Raw genomic sequence first — 18,267 nt, 5'->3', positions numbered from 1 at the left:
GAGTTTAAGCGGCTTACAGGTGCTGATCAAGCAGCTGACAGGTGCTGATCAACTGGCTGACAGGTGCTTATCCAGCGGCTGACATTGGCTGATCAACTGGCTGACAGTTGCTAAAAAAGCGGTTGACAGGTGTTGATCAACATGCTGACAGGTGCTAATCAATCAGCTGATAGGCGCTGATCAAGCTGCTGACAGGTGCTGATCAACTGGCTGACTGGTACTGATCAAGCGGCTGAGTAGGTGCTGATCATGCAGCTGATTAGGCAATGATAAAGCGGCTAACAGGCGCTGATCAAGCGGCTGAAAGGTGATGATAAAGTGGTTGACAGGTGCTGATCAAGGGGCTGATAGTCGTTGATCACGTGGCTGTCAGGTGCAGATAGCATGGCTGAGTACGCGCTTGTCGTGGGGCTGAGTAGGCACAGATCAAGAGGCTAAGGCGATGATCGCGCGGCTGAGTAAATGATCATCCTGTGGCTGATTAGGTGCTGATCAATAGGCTGACATGCGTTTATCAAGCTGCTGACAGGTGCTGATCAAGTGGCTGACAGGTACTTGTCAAGCGGCTGACAGGTACTGATCATGAGGCTGTGTAGGCACTGACTGCGGGGCTCAGTAGGCACAGATCAACTGGCTGAAAGATGCTATTCGCGCGGCTGAGTTGGTGCTTTTCAATCGCTGAGAGGAAAGTGGTCAAGCGGTGATCAAGCTGCTGACAGGTGCTTAACAAGCGGCTGACAATTGCTGATCAACTGGCTGACAGGTGCTAAACAAGCAGCTGATAGGTGCTGATAGCGCAGCTGAGAATGCAATGATCAAGCAGCTGACAGGCACTGATCAATCGGTAGGCAGGTGCTGATCAACTGGCTGACAAGTGCTAATCAAGTAGCTGATAGGCGATGATCAAGCTGCTGACAGGTTCTGATCAAGAGGCTGACAGGTGCTGATCAACTGGCTGACAGGTGCTAATGAAGCGGCTGGCAGGTGCTGATCAATTGGCTGACAGGTGCTGATCAACTAGCTGACAGGTGCTAATCAAGTGGCCTATAGGCCATGATCAAGCTGCTGACAGGTGATTTTCAGGCGGCTGACTGGTGCTTATCGTGCGGCTGCATTGGCGCTTTTCAATCAGCTGAGTGGGCACTGGTCAAGGGGCTGACAGGTACTGATCATGCGGTTGAGTAGGCACTGATCACGCAGCTGATTAGGCGATGATAAAGAGGCTGACAGGCGCTGATCATGCGGCTGACAGGTGCTGATAATGTCGTTGACAGATGTTGATCTAGCGGCTGATAATCGCTGATCAAGCGGCTAACAGGCATTAATCAAGCGGCTGAAAGGTGCTGATAAAGTCGTTGGCAGATGCTGATCTAGCGTCTGATGATCGCTGATCAAGCGGCTGACAGTACTTCCCATTCGGCTGTCAGGCACATATCGCACGGCTGAGTAGGCACTGATCGCGGGGCTCAGTAGGCACAGATCATGCGGCTGAGACGATGATCGCATGGCTCAGTAAGCACAGATCAACTGGCTGAAAGATGCTATTCACGCGGTTGAGTCTTTGCTTTTCAATCGGCTGAGTGGAAAGTGGTCAAGCGCTGATCAAGCTGCTGACAGGTGCATAACAAGCGGCTGACAATTGCTGATCAAGTGGCTGACAGGGGCTAATCAAGCAGCTGATAGGTGCTGATAAAGCTGCTGACAGGTGCAGATCAAGCGGTTGACAGGTTCTGATACAGCGGCTAACAGGTGCTGATAATGTGGCTGACAGTTCATGATCAAGCTGCTTATAGGGGCTGCCCTAGCGCCTGACAGTTGCTGATAAAGTGGCTGACAGGTGCAAATGAAGTGGCTGACAGGTACTGATCAAGTGGCTGATAGGCCCTGATCAAGCTGCTGACAGGTGCTGATTAAGCGGCTGACAGGGGCTAATCAACTGGCTGACAGGTGCTAATCAAGCGGCTGATAGGCGCTGATCAAGCGGCTAACAGCTGCTGATCAACTGGCTGAGAAGTGTTAATTAAGCAGCTGATAGGTGCTCATCAAGCTGCTGAAAGTCGCTGAGACGATGATCGCATGGCTCAGTAAATACTGATAGCGAAGCTAATTAGGTGTTGATCAAGTGGTTTATAGGTGCTTGTCAAGCAGCTGACAGGTGCTGATTGCGCCGCTCAGTAGGCGCTGATCGAGGGGGTGATTATGCGCTGAACAAGCGTCTGACAGTCTCTGATCAAGCGGCAGACAGACTATGATCACGTGGCTGTGTAGGGGCTGATTCGAGGCTCAGTATGCATTGATCGCACAGCTGAGAAGGCACTGATCAAGCGCTGACAGGCATTGATTAAGCGGCTGGCAGGCGCTGTTTAAGCGGCTTACAGGTGCTGATCAAGCAGCTGACAGGTGTTGATCAACTGGCTGACAGGTGCTAATCCAGCGGCTGACAGTGGCTGATCAACTGGCTGAGAGTTGCTAATGAAGCGGCTGACAGGTGTTGATCAACATGCTGACAGGTGCTAATCAAGCAGCTGATAGGTGCTGATAAAGCTGTTGACAGGTGCTGAATAAGGGGCTGACAGGTGCTGATCAACTGGCTGACAGGTTCTGATCAAGCGGCTGAGTAGGTGCTGATCGTGCAGCTGATAAGGCGATGATCAAGCAGCTAACTTGCGCTGATCCAGTGTCTTACAGGTTCTGATCAACTGGCTGAGAGTTGCTGATCACCTGGCTGACAGGTGCTAATCAAGCAGCTTACAGGTGCTGATCCAGTGGATAACAGGTGCTGATCAACTGGCTGAAAGGTACTTCTCAAGCGGTTGACAGGCACTGATCGGGCGGCAGAGTAGGTGCTGATTGGGGGCCTCAGTAGGCGCAGATCATCTGGCTGAGAGATGCATTTCGCGCCGCTGAGTAGGCATTCTTCAACCTGCTGACAGGTGCTGATCAATCGGATCATCTACTCTGATAAAGAGGCTGACAGACTATGATCACGCGGCTGTGTATGGGCTTATTCGTGGCTGAGTAGGCGCTGATCGCGCGGCTGAGAAGGCAATGATCAAGCAGCTGACAGGCACTGATGAAGTGGCTGACAGGCGCTGTTTAAGTGGCTTTCAGGTGCTGATCAAGCAGCTGACAGGTGCTGATCAACTGGCTGACAGGTGCTAATCAAGCGGCTGACAGGTGTTGATCAACATGCTGACAGGTGCTAATCAAGCAGCTGATAGGTGCTGATAAAGCTGCTGACAGATGCTGATCAAGCGGCTGACAGGTTCTAATCAAGCAGCTGAGTAGGCGCTGATCGTGCAGCTGATAAGGCGATGATCAAGCGGCTAACAGGCGCTGATCCAGTGGCTTACAGGTGATGATTAACTGGCTGAGACGTGCTGATCAACTGGCTGGCAGGTGCTAACCAAGCAGCTGATAGGCACTGATTAAGCTGTTGACAGGTGCTGATCAACTGGCTGACAGATGCTAATCCAGCGGCTCACAGTTGCTTATCAACGGGCTGACAGTTGCTAAAAAAGCGGTTGACAGGTGTTGATCAACATGCTGACAGGTGCTAATGAAGCAGCTGATAGGCGCTGATCAAGCTGCTGACAGGTGCTGATCAACTGGCTGACTGGTACTGATCAAGCGGCTGAGTAGGCGCTGATCAGGCAGCTGATTAGGCGATGACAAAGCGGCTAACAGGCGCTGATCAAGCGGCTTACAGGTGATGATAAAGTGGTTGACAGGTGTTGATCAACGGCTGATAGTCGTGGATCAAGTAGCTGTCAGGCGCAGATCGCATGGCTGAGTAGGCAGAGATCAAGAGGCTGAGGGGATGATCACGCGGCTGAGTAAATGATCATCGCGTGGCTGATTAAGTGCTGATCAAGAGGCTGACACGCGTTTATCAAGTTGCTGACAGGTGCTGATCAACAGGCTGACAGTTGCTAATGAAGCGGCTGACAGGTGTTGATCAACATGCTGACAGGTGCTGATCAAGTGGCTGACAGGTGCCGATCAAGTGGCTGACAGGTTCTGATCAAGCGGCTGAGTAGGCGCTGATCGTGCAGCTGATAAGGTGGTGATCAAGCGGCTAACAGGCGATGATCCAGTGGCTTACAGGTGCTGATCAACTGGCTGTCAGGTGCTGATTAACTGGCTGACAGGTGCTAATCAAGCAACTGATAGGCGCTGAACAAGCTGCTGACAGGTGCTGATCAACTGGCTGACTGGTATTGATCAAGCGGCTGAGTAGGCGCTAATCATGCAGCTGATTAGGCGATGATAAAGCGGCTAACAGGCGCTGATCAAGCGGCTGACAGGTGATGATAAAGTGGTTGACAGGTGCTGATCAAGCGGCTGATAGTCATTGATCAAGTGGCGTTCAGGCACAGATCGCATGGCTGAGTAGGCGCTGGTCGTGGGGCTGAGCAGGCACAGATCAAGAGGCTGAGGCGATGATCGCGCAGCTAAGTAAATGATCATTGCGTGGCTGATTAGGTGCTGATCGATAGGCTGACAAGCATTTATCAAGCTGCTGACAGGTGCTGATCAAGAGGCTGACAGGTATTTGTCAAGCGGATGACAAGCACTGATCAGGAGGCTGTGTAGGCACTTACTGCGGGACTCAGTAGGCACAGACAAACTGGCTGAAAGATGCTATTCACGCGGCTGAGTCGGTGCTTTTCAATCGGCTGAGCGGAAAGTGGTCAAGCGCTGATCAAGCTGCTGACAGGTGTTTAACAAGCGGCTGACAATTGCTGATCAACTTGCTGAGAGGGGCTAATCAAGCCACTGATAGGCGCTGATCAAGCGGCTGACAGGTGCTGGTCAACTGGCTGACAGGTGCTAATCAAGCGGCTGATAGGCCCTCATCAAGCGGCTGACAGGTGCTGATCAAGCGCCTGATAGGCGCTGATCAAGGGGCTGACAGGTGCTGATCTTCTGGCTGATAGGTACTATTTAAGTGGCTGATAGGCGCTGATCAAGCGGTTGACAAGTGCTGGTCAACTGGCTGACAGGTGTTAATCAAGCGGCTGATAGGCGCTCATCAAGCGGCTGACAGGCACTGATGAAGCAGCTGGCAGGCGCTGTTTAAGCGGCTTACAGGTGCTGATCAAGCAGCTGACAGGTGCTGATCAAATGGCTGACAGGTGCTAATCCAGCGGCTGACAGTTGCTGATCAACTGGATGAGAGTTGCTAATGGAGCGGCTCACAGGTGTTCATCAACATGCTGACAGGTGCTAATCAAGCAGCTGATAGCTGCTGATAAAGCTGCTGTCAGGTGCTGATCAAGTGGCTGACAGGTGCCGATGAACTGGCTGACAGGTTCTGATCAAGCGGCTGAGTAGGCGCTAGTCATGCAGCTGATTAGGTAATGATAAAGCGGCTAACAGGCGCTGATCAAGCGGCTGACAGGTCTGATTAAGCAGCTGACAGGTGCTCATCAACTGGATGACAGGCTCTAATCAAGCGGCCGATAGGTGCTAATCAAGCGGCTAACAGGTGCTGATCAACTGGCTGAGAAGTGTTAATTAAGCAGCTGATAGGCGCTGATCAAGCTGCTGAAAGGTGCTGATTCATTGGCTAAGAGGTGATGATCAACTGTCTGATAGGTGCTGATCAAGCGGCAAACAGGTGCTGATAAACTGGCTTAGAAGTGTTAATTAAGCAGCTAATAGGCGCTGATCAAGCTGCTGATAGGTGCTGATCAAGCGGCTGAAAGGTGCTGATCGGGCGCCTGAGTAGGCGCTGATCGCGGGGCTGAGTAGGCACAGATCATGGGGCTGAGGCGATGATCGCATGGCTCAGTAAATACTGATAGCCAAGCTAATTACATGTTGATCAAGTGGTTTATAGGTGCTTGTCAAGTGGCTGACAGGTGCTGATCGCGCTGCTCAATAGGCGCTGATCGAGGGGGTGATTAGGCGCTGATCAAGCGTCTGACAGCCTCTGATCAAGCGGCTGACAGACTATGATCACGCGGCTGTGTAGGGACTGATTCGAGGCTGAGTAGGCATTGATCGCGCAGCTGAGAAGGCACTTATCAAGCGGCTGGCAGGCGCTGTTTAAGCGGCTTACAGGTGCTAATCAAGCAACTGACAGGTGCTGATCAACTGGCTGACAGTTGCTAATGAAGCAGCTGACAGCCGCTGATCAACTGGCTGACAGTTGCTAATGAACCGGCTGACAGGTGTTGATCAACATGGTGACAGGTGCTAATCAAGCAGCTGTTAGGTGCTGATAAAGCTGCTGACAGGTGCTGATCAAGCGGCTGGCAGGTGCTGATCAACTGGCTGACAGGTTATGATCAAGTGGTTGAGTAGGCGCTGATTGTGCAGCTGATAAGGCAATGATCAAAGAGCTAACAGGCGATGATCCAGTGGCTTACAGGTGCTGATCAACTGGCTGAGAGGTGCTGTTCAACTGGCTGTCAGGAGCTAATCAAGCAGCTTATAGGCGCTGATCAAGCTGATGACAGGTGCTGATCAACTGGCTGACTGGTACTGATCAAGCGGCTGACAGGTGATGATAAAGTGTTTGACAGGTGCTGATCAAGAGGCTGATAGTCGTTGATCAAATGGCTGTAAGGTGCAGATCGCATGGCGGAGTAGGCGCTGCTCGTGGGGCTCAGTAGGCACAGATCAAGAGGCTGAGGCGATGATTGCGCAGTTGAGTAAATGATCATCTCGTGGCTGATTATGTGCTGATCAAGAGGCTGACACGCGTTTATCAAGCTGCTGACAGGTGCTGATCAAGAGGCTGACAGGTATTTGTCAAGCGGCTGACAAGCACTGATCGGGAGGCTGTGTAGGCACTGACTGCAGGGATCAGAAGGCACAGATCTACTGGCTGAAAGATGCTATTCGCGTGGCTGAGTCGGTGATTTTCAATCGGCTGAGAGGAAAGTGGTCAAGCGCTGATGAAGCTGCTGACAGGCGTTTAACAAGCGGCTGACAATTGCTGATCAACTAGCTGACAGGGGCTAATTAAGCCACTGATAGGAGCTGATCAAGCGGCTGACAGGTGCTGGTCAACTGGCTGACAGGTGCTAATCAAGTGGCTGATAGGCGCTCATCAAGCGGCTGACAGGTGCTGATCAAGCGGCTGATAGGCGCTGATTAAGGGGCTGACAGATGCTGATCAACTGGCTGATAGGTACTATTCAAGTGGCTGATAGGCCCTGATCAATCTTCGGACAGGTGCTTGTCAAGCGGCTGAGAGGCACCTATCGCGCCGCGTAGGTGCTTTTCAATCAGCTGAGTGGGCACTGGTCAAGTGGCTGACCGGCACTGATGAAGTGGTTGACCAGGCGCTGAATGACCAGCAGAGCAGGAAATGATCAAGCGGCTGACAGGTGCTGATCAACAGGCTGAGGGTCACGGATCACATGGCTGAGTAGGATCTGATCAGGCAGCAATGTGGTCGCTGATCAAGCAGTTGACAGGTGCTGATAGAGTGGCTGACAGGTTCTGATAAAGGGGCTGACAGGTACTGGTCAAGCAGTTTAGAAGGCGCTGATCACGCAGCTGATTAGGCGATGATAAAGCGGCTGACAGGCGCTGATCAAGCGGCTGACAGGTGCTGATAAAGTCGTTGACAGATGTTGATCTAGCGGCTGATAATCGCTGATCAAGCGGCTGATAGGCGCTGATCTAGCGGCTGAAAGGTGCTGATAAAGTCGTTGACAGATGCTGATCTAGCGGCTGATAATCGCTGATCAAGCGGCTGACAGTACTTCTCAATTGGCTGTCAGGCACATATCGCACGGCTGAGTAGGCACTGATCGCAGGGCTGAGTAGGCACAGTTCATGCGGCTGAGGCGTTGATCGCATGGCTCAGTAAATACTGATAGTGAATCTAATTAGGTGTTGATCAAGTGGTTTATAGGTGCTTGTCAAGCGGCTGACAGGTGCTGATCACGTCGCTCAATAGGCGCTGATGGAGGGGGTGATTAGGCGCTGATCAAGGGTCTGACAGTCTCTGATCAAGCGGCTGACAGACTATGATCACGCGGCTGAGTAGGCATTGATCGCGCAGCTGAGAAGGCAGTGATCAAGCGGCTGGCAGGCGCTGTTTAAGGGGCTTACAGGTGCTGTTCAAAAAGCTGACAGGTGCTGATCAACTGGCTGACATTTGCTAATGAAGCGGCTGACAGGTGTTTATCAACATGTTTCCAGTCGCTAATCAAGCAGCTGATAGGTAGTGATAAAGCTGCTGACAGGTGCTGATCAAGCTGCTGACAAGCGCTGATTAAGCGGCTGACAGGTGCTAATCAACTGGCTGACAGGTGCTACTCAAGCTGCTGATAGGCACTGATTAAGCGGCTAACAACTGCTGATCAACTGGCTGAGAAGTGTTAAATAAGCAGCTGATAGGCGCTGATCAAGCTGCTGAAAGATGCTGATCAAACGGCTGACAGGTGGTGATCCAGTGGCTTACAGGTGGTGATCAAAAAGCTGAGAGGTGCTGATCAACTGGCTGACAGGTACTTCTCAAGCGGCTGACAGGCACTGATCGAGCGGCTGAGTAGGCGCTGATCGTGCAGCTGAGAAGGCAATGATCAAGCAGCTGACGGGCACTGATGAAGCGGCTGGCTGGCGGAGTTTAAGTGGCTTACAGGTGCTGATCAAGCAGCTGACAGGTGCTGATCAACTGGCTGACAGGTGCTTATCCAGCGGCTGACATTGGCTGATCAACTGGCTGACAGTTGCTAAAAAAGCGGTTGACAGGTGTTGATCAACATGCTGACAGGTGCTAATCAATCAGCTGATAGGCGCTGATCAAGCTGCTGACAGGTGCTGATCAACTGGCTGACTGGTACTGATCAAGCGGCTGAGTAGGTGCTGATCATGCAGCTGATTAGGCGATGATAAAGCGGCTAACAGGCGCTGATCAAGCGGCTGAAAGGTGATGATAAAGTGGTTGACAGGTGCTGATCAAGGGGCTGATAGTCGTTGATCACGTGGCTGTCAGGTGCAGATAGCATGGCTGAGTACGCGCTTGTCGTGGGGCTGAGTAGGCACAGATCAAGAGGCTAAGGCGATGATCGCGCGGCTGAGTAAATGATCATCCTGTGGCTGATTAGGTGCTGATCAATAGGCTGACATGCGTTTATCAAGCTGCTGACAGGTGCTGATCAAGTGGCTGACAGGTACTTGTCAAGCGGCTGACAGGTACTGATCATGAGGCTGTGTAGGCACTGACTGCGGGGCTCAGTAGGCACAGATCAACTGGCTGAAAGATGCTATTCGCGCGGCTGAGTCGGTGCTTTTCAATCGCTGAGAGGAAAGTGGTCAAGCGGTGATCAAGCTGCTGACAGGTGTTTAACAAGCGGCTGACAATTGCTGATGAACTGGCTGACAGAGGCTAATCAAGCCACTGATAGGCACTGATCAAGCTGCTGACAGGTGCTGGTCAACTGGCTGACAGGTGCTATTCAAGCAGCTGATAGGCGCTCATCAAGCGGCTGACAGTAGCTAATGAACTGGCTGATAGGTACAGTTCAAGTGGCTGATAGGCCCTGATCAAGCTTCTGACATTTGCTTGTCAAGCGGCTGAGAGGCACTTAACGCGCGGCTGCGTAGGCGCTTTTCAATCAGCTGAGTGGGCACTGGTCAAGAGGCTGACAGGCACTGATGAAGTGGTTGACCAGGCGCTGAATGACCAGCAGAGCAGGAAATGATCAAGCGGCTGACAGGCGCTGATCAAGCAGCTTACAGGTGCTGAAAAAGTCGTCGACAGATGTTGATCTAGCGGCTGATAATCGCTGATCAAGCGGCTGACAGTACTTCGGAATCGGCTGTCAGGCACATATCACATGGCTGAGTAGACACTGATCGCGGGGCTGAGTAGGCACGGATCATGCGGCTGAGGCGATGATCACATGGCTCAGTAAATACTGATAGCGAAGCTAATTAGGTGTTGATCAAGTGGTTTATAGGAGCTTCTCAAGCGGCTGACAGGTGCTGATCATGCCGCGCAATAGGCGCTGATCGAGGGGGTGATTAGGCGCTGATCAATCGTCTGACACTCTCTGATGAAGCGGCAGAGAGACTATGATCACGCGGCTGTGTAGGGGCTGATTCGAGGCTCAGTAGGCATTGATCGCACAGCTGAGAAGGCACTGATCAAGCCCTGACAGGCATTGATTAAGTGGCTGACAGGCGCTGTTTAAACGGCTTACAGGTGCTGATGAAGCAGCTGACAGGTGTTGATCAACTGGCTGACAGGTACTGATCAAGCGGCTGACAGGTGCTGATCAACTGGCTAACAGGTTCTGATCAAGCGGCTGAGTAGGCGCTGATCGTGCAGCTGGTAAAGCGATGATCAAGTGGATAAGTTGTGCTGATCCAGTGGCTTACAGGTTCTCATCAACTGGCTGAGAGGTGCTGATCAACTTGCTGAGAGGTGCTAATCAAGCGGCTTATAGGCGCTTATCAAGGTGCTGACAGGTGCTGATCAACTGGCTGACTGGAACTGATCAAGCAGCTGAGTAGGCGCTGATCATGCAGCTGATTATGTGATGATAAAGCGGCTAACAGCGCTGATCAAGCGGCTGACAGGTGATGATAAAGTGGTTGACAGGTGCTGATCAAGCGGCTGAGAGTCATTGATCAAGTGACTGTCAGGCGCAGATCGCATTGCTGAGTAGGCGCTGGTCGTGGGGCTGAGTAGGCACAGATCAAGAGGCTGAAGCGATGATCACAGATCTAAGTAAATGATCATCGCGTGGCTGATTAGGTGCTGATCAAGAGGCTGACACGCGTTTATCAAGCTGCTGACAGGTGCTGATCAAGTGGCTGACAGGTACTTGTCAAGCGGCTGACAAGCACTGATCGGGCGGCTGTTTAGGCACTGACTGCGGGGCTCAGTAGGCACAGATTAAGTGGCTGAAAGATGCTATTCGCGTGGCTGAGTCGGTGCTTTTCAATCGGCTGAGTGGAAAGTGGTCAAGCGCTGATCAAGCTGCTGACAGGTGCTTAACAAGCGGCTGACAATTGCTGATCAACTGGCTGATAGGGGCTAATCAAGCCACTGATAGGCCCGGATCAAGAGGCTGCCAGGTGCTGGTCAACTGGCTTACAGGGGATAATCAAGTGGCTGATAGGCGCTCATCAAACGCCTGACAGGTGCTGATCAAGCGGATGATAGGCTCTGATGTAGGGGCTGACATGTGCTGATCAACTGGCTGATAGGTACTATTCAAGTGGCTGATAGGCCCTGATCAAGCTTGGGACAGGTGCTTCTCAAGCGGCTGAGAGGCACTTATCGCGCGGCTGCGTAGGCGCTTTTCCATCAGCTGAGTGGGCACTGGTCAAGTGGCTGACAGGCACTGATGAAGTGGTTGACCAGGCGGAGAATGACCAGCAGAGCAGGAAATGATCAAGCGGCTGACAGGCGCTGAACAACAGGCTGAGGGTCACTGATCACGTGGCTGAGTAGGACCTGATCACGCAGCAAATAGGTCGCTGATCAAGCAGTTGACAGGTGCTGATAGAGTGGCTGACAGGTGCTGATAAAGTGGCTGACAGGTACTGATCAAGCGGTTGAGCAGGCGCTGATCACGCAGCTGCTTAGGTGATGATAAAGCGGCTCACAGGTGCTGATCACGCGGCTGACATGTGCTGATAAAGTCGTTGACAGATGTTGATCTAGCGGCTGATAATCGCTGATCAAGCGGCTGACAGTAAAACTCAATCGGCTGTCAGGCACATATCGCACGGCTGAGTAGGCACTGATCGAGGGGTTGAGTAGGCACACATCATGCGGCTGAGGCGATGAACGCATGGCTCAGTAAATACTGATAGCGAAGATAATTTGGTGTTGATCAAGTGGATTATAGGAGCTTGTCAAGCGGCTGACAGGTGCTGATCACGCCGCTCAATAGGCGCTGATCGAGGGGGTGATTAGGCGCTTCTCAAGCGTCTGACACTCTCTGATCAAGCGACCGATAGACTATGATCACGCGGCTGTGTAGGGGCTGTTTCGCGGCTGAGTAGGCATTGAACGCGCAGCTGAGAAGGCACTGATCAAGCGGCTGGCAAGCCTTGTTTAAGCGGCTTAGAGGTGCTGATCAAGCAGCTGACAGGTGCTGATCAACTGGCTGACAGTTGCTAATTAAGCGGCTGACAGGTGTTGATTAACATGCTGACAGGTGTTAATCAAGCAGCTGATAGGTGCTGATCAAGCCGCTGACAGGTGCTGATCAAGCTGCTGACAGGAGCTGATTAAGCGGCTGACAGGTGCTAATCAACTGGCTGACAGGTGCTAATCAAGCGGCTGATAGGCGCTGATCAAGCGGCTAACAGGTGCTGATCAACTGGCTGAGAAGTGTTAATTAAGCAGCTGATAGGCGCTGATCAAGCTGCTGAAAGGTGCTGACCAAGCCGCTGACAAGTGCTGATTCAGTGGCTTACAGGTGATGATTTACTGGCTGATAGGTGCTGATCAAGTGGCTAACAGGAGCTGATCAATTGGCTGAGAAGTGTTAATTAAGCAGCTGATAGGCGCTAATCAAGCTTCTGATAGGTGCTGATCAAGCGGCTGAAAGGTGCTGATCCAGTGGCTTACAGGTGGTGATCAGCTGGCTGAGAGGTGCTGATCAACTGGCTGACAGGTACTTCTCAAGCGGCTGACAGGCACTTATTGGGCGGCTGAGTAGGCGCTGATTGCGGTGCTCAGTAGGAGCAGATCAACTGGCTGAGAGATGCAATTCGCGCGGCTGAGTAGGCGCTCTTCAACCTGCTGACAGGTGCTGATCAAGCGGATGAACGACTCTGATAAAGAGGCTGACAGACTATGATCACGCGGCTGTGTGGGGGCTGATTCGCGGCTGAGTAGGCGCTGATCGCGCAGCTGAGAAGGCAATGATCAAGCAGCTGACAGGCACTGATGAAGCGGCTGGCAGGCGCTGTTTAAGCGGCTTAAAGGTGCTGATCAAGCAGCTGACAGGTGCTGATCAACTAGCTGACAGGTGGTAATCAAGCGGCTGACAGTTGCTGATCAACTGGCTGACAGTTGCTAATGAAGCGGCTGACAGGTGTTGATCAACATGCTGACAGGTGTTAAACAAGCAGCTGATAGGTGCTGATTGCGCAGCTGAGAATGCAATGATCAAGCAGCTGACAGGCACTGATCAATCGGTAGGCAGGTGCTGATAAACTGGCTGACAAGTGCTAATCAAGTAGCTGATAGGCGATGATCAAGCTGCTCACAGGTTCTGATCAAGAGGCTGACAGGTGCTGTTCAACTGGCTGACAGGTGCTAATGAAGCGGCTGGCAGGTGCTGATCAATTGGCTGACAGGTGCTGATCAACTAGCTGACAGGTGCTAATCAAGTGGCTAATAGGCCCTGATCAAGCTGCTGACAGGTGATTTTCAGGCGGCTGACTGGTGCTTATCACGCGGCTGCATTGGCGCTTTTCAATCGGCTGAGTGGGCAGTGGTCAAGCAGCTGACAGGCACTAATCAAGCGGCTGACAGGTGCTGATAAAGTCGTTGACAGGTGCTGATCAAGCGACTGATAGTCGCTGATAAAGTGGCTGACAGTACTTCTCAAGTGTCTGTCAGGCGCTGATCGCGTGGCTGAGTAGACACAGATCAAGCGGCTGAGGCGATGATCGTGCGGCTGAGTAAATGATGATCGAGTGGCTGATTAGGTGCTGGTCAAGTGGCTGCCAGGTACTTCTCAAGCGGCTGACAGGCACTGATCAAGTGGATGACCAGGAGCTGAATGACCAGCAGAGCAGGAAATGATCAAGCGGCTGACTGGTGCTGATCAACTGCCTGACAGGTTCTGATCAAGCGGCTGAGTAGGCGATGATCAAGGTGCTGACAGGTGCTGATCAACTGGCTGACAGGTGCTAAACAAGCAGCTGATAGGCGCTATTTGCGCACCTGAGAATGCAATGAACAAGTAGCTGACAGGCACTGATCAATCGGTAGGCAGGTGCTGATCAACTGGTTGACAAGTGCTAATCAAGTAGCTGATAGGCGATGATCAAGCTGCTGACAGGTTCTGATCAAGAGGCTGACAGGTGCTGATCAACTGGCTGACAGGTGCTAATCACACGGCTGATAGGCGATGATCAAGGGGCTGACAGGTGCTGTTCAACTGGCTGACAGGTGCTAATGAAGCGGCTGACAGGTGCTGATCAATTGGCTGACAGGTGCTGATCAACTAGCTGACAGGTGCTAATCAAGTGGCTAATAGGCCCTGATCAAGCTGCTTACAGGTGATTTTCAGGCGGCTGACTGGTGCTTATCGCGCGGCTGCATTGAAGCTTTTCAATCGGCTGAGTGGGCAGTGGTCAAGCAGCTGACAGGCACTAATCAAGCGGCTGACAGGTGCTGATAAAGTCGTTGACAGGTGCTGATCAAGCGACTGATAGTCGCTGATAAAGTGGCTGACAGTACTTCTCAAGTGTCTGTCAGGCGCACATTGCACGGCTGAGTAGGCGCTGCTCGCGGGGCTGAGTAGACACAGATCAAGCGGCTGAGGTGATGATCGTGCGGCTGAGTAAATGATGATCGCGTGGCTGATTAGGTGCTGGTCAAGAGGCTGACACGCGTTTATCAAGCTGCTGACAGGTGCTGATCAACTGGCTGACTGGTACTGATCAAGCGGCTGAGTAGGCGCTGATCATGCAGCTGGTTAGACGATGATAAAGTGGGTAACAGTCGCTGATCAAGTGGCTGATAGGTGCTCATCAAGCGGCTGACAGGTGCAGATCAAGCGGCAAACAGGTGCTGATCAACTGGCTGATAGGTACTATTCAAGTGGCTGTTAGGCCCTGATCATGCTTCTGACAGGTGCTTGTCAAGCGGCTGAGAGGCACTTATCGCGCGGCTGCGTAGGTGCTTTTCAATCAGCTGAGTGGGCACTGGTCAAGTGGCTGACAGGCACTGATGAAGTGGTTGACCAGGCGCTGAATGACCAGCAGAGCAGGAAATGATCAAGCGGCTGACAGGCGCTGATCAACCGGCTGAGGGTCACTGATCAACTGGCTTAGTAGGATCTGATCACGCAGCAAAGTGGACGCTGATCAAGCAGTTGACAGGTGGTGATATAGTGGCTGACAGGTGCTGATAAAGTGGCTGACAGGTACTGATCAAGCGGTTGAGTAGGCACTGATAGCGCAGCTGATTAGGCGATGATAAAGTGGCTGACAGGTGCTGATAAAGTCGTTGACGGATGTTGATCTAGCGGCTGATAATTGCTGATCAAGCGGCTGACAGGTGCTGATCGCGCCGCTTCAATAGGCGCTGATGGTGGGGGTGATTAGGCGCTGATCAAGCGTCTGACAGTCTCTGATCAAATGGCTGACAGACTATGATCACGCGGCTGTGTAGGGGCTGATTCGCGGCTGAGTAGGCATTGATTGCACAGCTGAGAATGCACTTATCAAGCGGATGGCAGGCGCAGTTTAAGCGGCTTTCAGGTGCTGATCAAGCAGCTGACAGGTGCTGATCAACTGGCTGACAGTTGCTAACGAAGCGGCAGACAGGTGTTCATCAACATGCTGACAGGTGCTAATCAAGCAGCTGATAGGTGCTGATCAAGCTGCTGACAGGTGCTGATCAAGCTGCTGACAGGTGCTGATTAATCGGCTGACAGGTGCTAATCAACTGGCTGACAGTTGCTAATGAAGCGGCTGACAGGTGTTGATCAACATGCTGACAGTTCCTAATCAGCAGCTGAGAGGTGCTGATAAAGCTGCTGAAAGGTCCTGATCAAGCGGCTGACAGGTGTCGATCAACTGGCTGATAGGTACTATTCTAGTGGCTGATAGGCCCTGATCAAGCTTCTGACAGTTGCTTGTCAAGCGGCTGAGAGGCACTTATAGCACGGCTGCATAGGCGCTTTTCAATCAGGTGAGTGGGCAATGGTCAAGTGGCAGACAGGCACTGATGAAGTGCTTGACCAGGCGCTGAATGACCAGCAGAGGAGGAAATGATCAAGCGGCTGACAGGCGCTGATCAACCGGCTGAGAGTCACTGATCACGTGCCTGAGTAGGCTCTGATTACGCAGCTAAGCGGGTACTGATCAAGCTGTTGAGAGTTGCTGATATATTGGCTGACAGGTGCTGAAAAAGTGGCTGACAGGTACTGATCAAGCTGCTGACACGCGTTTATCAAGCGGCTGAGAGGTGCTGATCAAGCGGATGACACGTGCTGATCAACTGGCTGACAGGTGCTAATGAAGCGACTCTCAGGTGCTGATCAACTGGCTGACAGGTGCTAATCAAGTGGCTGATAGGCCCTGATCAATCTGCTGACAGGTGCTGATCAACTGGCTGACAGGTGCTGATCAAGCAGCTGATACTCGCTGCTCAAGCTGCTGACAGGTGCTGATCATCTGGCTGACAGCTGCTAATCAAGCGGCTGATAGGCGATGATCAAGGTGCTGACAGGTGCTGATCAACTGGCTGACAGGTGCTAAACAAGCAGCTGACAGGTGCTGATTGCGCAGCTGAGAATGCAATGATCAAGCAGCTGACAGGCACTGATCAATCGGTAGGCAGGTGCTGATCAACTGGCTGACAAGTGCTAATCAAGTAGCTGATAGGCGATGATCAAGCTGCTGACAGGTGCTGATCAAGCGGTTGACAGGTTCTGATACAGCGGCTAACAGGTGCTGATAATGTGGCTGACAGTTAATGATCAAGCTGCTTATAGGGGCTGCCCTAGCGCCTGACAGTTGCTGATAAAGTGGCTGACAGGTGCAAATGAAGTGGCTGACAGGTGCTGATCAACTGGCTGACAGGTACTGATCAAGTTGCTGACAGATGCTTCTCAAGTGGCTGACAGGCGCTTATCGCGTGGATGCGTATGCGTTTATCAATCAGCTGAGTGGGCACTGGTCAAGGGGCTCACAGGCACTGATCTAGTGGTGGGCGAGGCGCTGAATGACCATCAGAGCAGGAAATGATCAAGCCGCTGACAGGCGCTGATCAGCCCGCTGAGGGTCACTGATCCTGTGGCGGAGTAGGCTCTGATTACGCAGCTAAGCGGGCACTGATCAAGCTGTAGCGAGTTGCTGATATATTGGCTGACAGGTGCTGATCAAGTGGCTGACAGGTACTGATCAAGCTGCTGACATGCGTTTATCAAGCGGCTGACAGGTACTTCTCAAGAGGCTGACAGTCACTGATTGGGCGGCTGAGTAGGCGCTGATCATGGGGCTCAGTAGGAGCAGATCGACTGGCTGAGAGATGCTATTTGCGCGGCTGAATAGGCACTGTTCAACCGGCTGACAGGTGCTGATCAAGCAGCTGACAGACACTGATCTCGCGGCTGATTAAGCACTGATAGCGCAGCTCAGTAAGTGTTGATCAAGCGGTTTACAGGTGCTTGTAAAGCGACTGGCAGGAGCTTATCGCTCGGCTGCGTAGGCGCTTTTTAATCTGCTGAGTGGGCAGTGGTCAAGCGGCTGACTGACACTGATCCAGTGGTTGACCAGGCACTGAATGACCAGCAGAGCAGGAAATGATCAAGCGCCTGACAGGAGAAGATCAACCGGCTGAGCGTCACTGATCGCGTGGCTGAGTAGGCTCTGTTCATGCAGCAAAGTGGGTGCTGATCTAGCGGTTGACAGGTGATGATCAATAGACTGACAGGTGTTAATCCAGCAGCTGATACGCACTGATCAACCTGCTGACAGATGCTGATCAACCGGATGACAGGTGCTGATCAACTGGCTGACAGGTGCTAATGAAGCGACTCTCAGGTGCTGATCAACTGGCTGACAGGTGCTAATCAAGTGGCTGATAGGCCCTGATCAATGTGCTGACAGGTGCTGATCAACTGGCTGACAGGTGCTGATCAAGCAGCTGATACTCACTGCTCAAGCTGCTGACAGGTGCTGATCATCTGGCTGACAGGTGCTAATCAAGCGGCTGATAGGCGATGATCAAGGTGCTGACAGGTGCTGATCAACTGGCTGACAGGTGCTAAACAAGCAGCTGATAGGTGCTGATTGCCCAGCTGAGAATGCAATGATCAAGCAGCTGACAGGCACTGATCAATCGGTAGGCAGGTGCTGATCAACTGGCTGACAAGTGCTAATCAAGTAGCTGATAGGCGATGATCAAGCTGCTGACAGGTTCTGATCAAGAGGCTGACAGGTGCTGATCAACTGGCTGACAGGTGCTAATCACACGGCTGATAGGCGATGATCAAGGGGCTGACAGGTGCTGTTCAACTGGCTGACAGGTGCTGATCAATTGGCTGACAGGTGCTGATCAACTAGCTGACAGGTGCTAATCAAGTGGCTAAT

Source organism: Bubalus kerabau, unplaced genomic scaffold (assembly GCF_029407905.1).
Source record: "Bubalus kerabau isolate K-KA32 ecotype Philippines breed swamp buffalo unplaced genomic scaffold, PCC_UOA_SB_1v2 scaffold_25, whole genome shotgun sequence".
Taxonomy (NCBI): Eukaryota; Metazoa; Chordata; class Mammalia; order Artiodactyla; family Bovidae; genus Bubalus; species Bubalus kerabau.
The sequence above is the reverse complement of the archived record's forward strand: the minus strand, read 5'-3'. Positions refer to the sequence as shown.